This window comes from Physeter macrocephalus, chromosome 9 (genome assembly GCF_002837175.3).
Source record: "Physeter macrocephalus isolate SW-GA chromosome 9, ASM283717v5, whole genome shotgun sequence".
NCBI classification, from domain to species: Eukaryota; Metazoa; Chordata; class Mammalia; order Artiodactyla; family Physeteridae; genus Physeter; species Physeter macrocephalus.
Genome location: NC_041222.1, coordinates 78,468,768 through 78,473,227, shown reverse-complemented (window position 1 = coordinate 78,473,227; position 4,460 = coordinate 78,468,768). Strand labels below are relative to the sequence as shown.

General features: G+C 37.5%; 1 long non-coding RNA gene across 2 annotated transcripts in view; it reads right to left on the bottom strand.

Moving 5' to 3' along the window:
- Window positions 1-2,393: 2,393 nt before the first annotated feature.
- LOC102983556 (uncharacterized) overlaps window positions 2,394-4,460 on the bottom strand; it is an 11,369-nt gene continuing 9,302 nt past the window's right edge. For both annotated transcript variants that reach the window (XR_448106.4, XR_008618263.1), the window contains one exon: window positions 2,394-2,514. This is a non-coding gene — a long non-coding RNA (uncharacterized lncRNA). The remainder of the gene's footprint in view (window positions 2,515-4,460) is intronic.

The following is a 4,460-nucleotide window of genomic DNA, read 5'->3' as shown; positions in this document are numbered from 1 at the left end:
GGCAGGACTCCAACCCCACATTTGAATCCCCCCTGCTGCTGACATGCTTTTCACCCTCGTCCCCTCAAATTTCTCCTGGGCACCAGCTAGAATCCGGAGGTACGAGTCTAAATTTGATGGTGGGCACACACATTTGTTCCCTTTCATAGGGAGCCATGACCACAAAGACCAGGAAGTTAGGAGCCCCAAATTAAGAGCCCTTAATTTGGACTATGTTCATACACCAGGTCAGTCCCACTTAGGTGGCTGATTTGCGATTTCGTGAGTGAGAGACTCCTCGTTCATGGTTGTGTTCCCTTCCGGGACCAAGAAAGGCAATGGGTCAGAGACCTGCGCTTTCATCTAAGATCACACGGACTCTTGGCAACAGACCCTTCAGTTCAAGCTTGCTCACTTTTGGAATCCTGCCAAGCCTCACACTAAGGAAATGATGGCATTTGATTGGGGTAAGGGGGAGACACCTCACTTTACATGAAAGATTCAAAGCGTGAATGAGAAAAATTCATTCATTGCTATGTAATAGGTGTAAAACACTTTAAATATGTAGAGGCTGGCATTTAGTTAAAATAAATAAATTAATTAAAAGCTGGCTTCTCCTTAGAAAGCCATGTAGTTATCTTGAGGGCTTGTGAGGCCCTGGTAGCAGCCAAAGGCAACATGGAAGCAAGAAATCCATCGTAATAAACCTTTGAGCTTTGCCCTATTAAAAATGTTAGACCAATAAATCACACTTTTAATGACTGATGGAGGGGAGATCAATAAGTTTGGGAAAGCCATCTATAGACGTACCATATGGTGCTACTTAATGTAAGATCACTAAGGTGGCAAATATTTCACCGCAATCAAAATTTCAATGTTAAGATCCAAATTAGAATATTAAGATTACATTAATTCTTAGGCCAGAAATCTGGCTTAAATCCTCCTTTTTTTAGGCGTTATTTGGTCTTTCAAATTGTACATGTGTTTAAAAATAAATAGTTGTATGTCTTGCAAATTTCTTTCTATTTTCAGAATCTTCAAAATGTAAAAAAAAAAAAAAAAAAGGCTGTTCTGTAAACCAGAGTTTTAAAAAAGCATTCCTAAATTTGGCAATTATTTAGTATACTGAAACAACAACAGGAAGTCAGATTAAACAAAAGGGCAGAATTTACTGTTGAGGCCATGAATGTAAGGGTATACCCAATGGGCCTGCAGGCTTCAGTGCCAGCAAAGATCAAACTGTCAAATGCAAAGAAAAATAGATCCTGTAAAAGAAATAATCCCAGGCTTATAATTATTTTTAGTGGCTTTTTCTTCTCTCTTCCTTATACCTTCCTACACTGAGTTATACATGTATTCACAGACATTCTCATTGGGAACAAAAAAAAGCTAATCCCACATCTTTTATAAGTTATTCATTTTGGTAAAAGTTTCAGAATTGCCTTATTTAATGACTTTCTCTTCACAAGTACAAAAGATATAAATAAGGTGCAGTGATGGGCAGTAAAGGAAGCTCTTTTGAGGTCTTGGGGAAACTGTTTAGCAGGGATTGAAGACCACTTCTGATGCTCACTCTAAAAGAAATATTTTAAGCAAACCATAAAAGTGGGGTTGACCCTTCCATGGGCCCATCATAAATCAATTGTTAAAGCAAGGGTGAAAACTGGGAGGAGGTCAGAGGTGGGAGAGAGGTCACAGAGAAAGGACAGTGTGAGAACCCACAGCAAAAACTAGGGGGGAAATGGGGCAATCTTTTGGCTGAGTAGCATCATTAATTCAGAAATCCTGGTTATGTTGCTTATTAACTACACTAATGAAATTGTAAGCCATATGAAAAATTCCTACAGCAGAACTTAAGACTTAAGGTTGTGTTAGTTATAAATTCCCTGTTCTGCAAAAGGTAGATTGAACCTTCATTAAAAGTAAATATCAATCCACCCAGTCTTCAAATCCTTAGGAAATTTCCTCCAAATATGCACCAATATCTGTTTTCTATTTATCATTAAAGACTAGATCATAAAATGCACAAATGGTAATCAGACATCAATACTTCATTCATGATTTCTCCAAGTATGTAATTTTTGCCATATTCTGAGAAAGAGAATACCTTTTGCCAAATTGATCTTATACTCACAAGGAAAGCTTTGTGATACCCCCTTCACTAATAGAGAATATTAAATGATGAGTTAGTTTGTTGACTAATTAAAAAAAAAAACAATTTGCTTTTGTAGAAAATTTTGCACCAAATGTAGAGTTTGAATGATCTATATATCTAATCATTTGTTTCCATGGGGTGGAATCAAGTTTGAAGCCCAGACAATTAAAGTGATTCACATTTAAATGAAAGGTGGCTTGATTGATTTGTAATGACACAATTTATTTGGTAATAATGACATTCCTTGAGTTTGGCCAGGAAAACAAAGGTTGATTTATTTCCTAATAACAAAGACAAATGGCCTTCTGCTGCAGCCTCTTCCTCATTCTCAGCGGCTCAGGGCCAGGTTAAAAGCGGACTCTGCTCTGTTCTCCTTCCAGCTAGAGGAGAATTCCAGACAAAATCTTTCAGAAACGTGCAGCACCATGGTACCGATAATGGAAACTAGACAGCTGTACACCTGAAACTTTTAAGGAACACACGCTATTTTTTCTACTTGCAGTTTCATAATTTGACATTTAAAACAGTCATGCCAGAAAAATTATACCTCATGCAAAGCACCTTAACATTGACATTTGTAAAGATATAGCTCTGGTTAGTGTACATTTTGGAGACAGATAAATATTGGGGTAAATATTATGATGGCATCATTATTATAATGACATTGCCCATATTTTAAAGAATATTATCCTTAAAAAATGATTCAATGTTTTATACCACTGATTCACTTTAAATAAGATTTTTAAAACACAAATATAAGTTGAATATAAGTAGGGAGTATCTACCTAAGGTTAATAAGGAATAACAAAAGTAACATAAGGGCAAACAGATTAATAAGACAATCAATTTTTATCATATATGTGGTTTCTATTTTATGTGATAAAAATGAGTGTTATTTTTAAATTCCTATTTTATTTTATTTTTTAAATTGAGGTATAATTGACAAATAACATATTAGTTTCAGGTGTACAAGATAATGATTCAATATCTGTTTATATTGTGAAATGATCACCACAAAAAGATTAGGTAACATCTGTCACCACACATAGTTACAAATTTTTTTCTTGTGTTAAGATTTTAAAACCTATTCTCTGAGCAACTTTCAAATAGACAATACAGTATTATTAACTGTAGTCACCATGCTGTACAGTTCATCTCTACGACTTATTTATTTTATAACTGGAAGTTCATACTTTTTGACCCCTTTCACCCATTTCATTCAGCCCACAACCTATTTTATTTTAATATGTTTTTAAATGTCCAGAGAAAAATAGAGGTACTTGGAACTTTTAAGAAACAGAGTCCTGAAGGACCTTCAAGATGGCAGAGGAATCAGATGTGGAGATCACCTTCCTCCCCACAAATACATCACAAATACATCTACATGCGGAATAACTCCTACAGAACACCTACCGAATGCTGGCAGAGGACCTCAGACATCACAAAAGCCGTGAGGCTGATGGGGTCTTGGTGCTCTGGCTGGGTGTCAGGCCTGTGCCTCTGAGGTGGGAGAGCTGAGTTCAGGACATTGGTCCACCAGAGAACTCCCAGCTCCACGTAATATCAAACAGCAAAAGCTCTCCTAGAGATCTCCATCCCAACCTTAAGACCTAGCTCCACTCAACAACCAGCAAGCTACTGTAGTGGACACCCTATGCCAAACAACTAGCAAGACAGGAACACAACCCCACCCATTAGCAGAGAGGGTGCCTAAAATCATAATAAAGTCACAGGCACCCCAAAACACACCACAAGACACGGTCCTGCCCACCAAAGGCAAGATCCAGCCTCATCCACCAGAACACAGGTACCAGTCCCCTCCACCAGGAAGCCTACACAACACACTGAACCAACCTTAGACACTGGGGGCAGGCTCCAAAAACAACAGAAACTACAAACCTGCAGCTTACAAAAAGGAGACCCCAAACACAGTAAGTTAAGCAAAATGAGAAGACAGAGAAATACACAGCACAATGATGAACAACACAATAAGTGAAATTAACAATTCTCTAGAAGGAATCAATAGCAGAATAACTGAGGCAGAAGAACGGATAACTGACCTGGAAAATAAAAGAGTGGAAATAACTACCTCAGAGCAGAATAGAGAAAAAAGAATGAAAAGAATTGAGGACAGTTTCAGAGACCTCTGGGACAACATTAAATGCACCAACATACGAATTATAGGGGACTCAGAAGAAGAAGAGAAAAAGAAAGTGACTGAGAAAATATTTGAAGAGATTATAGTTGAAAACTTCCCTAATGTGGGAAAGGAAATAGTCAATCAAGTCCAGGAAGTGCAGAGAGTCCCAAACAGGATAAATCCAAG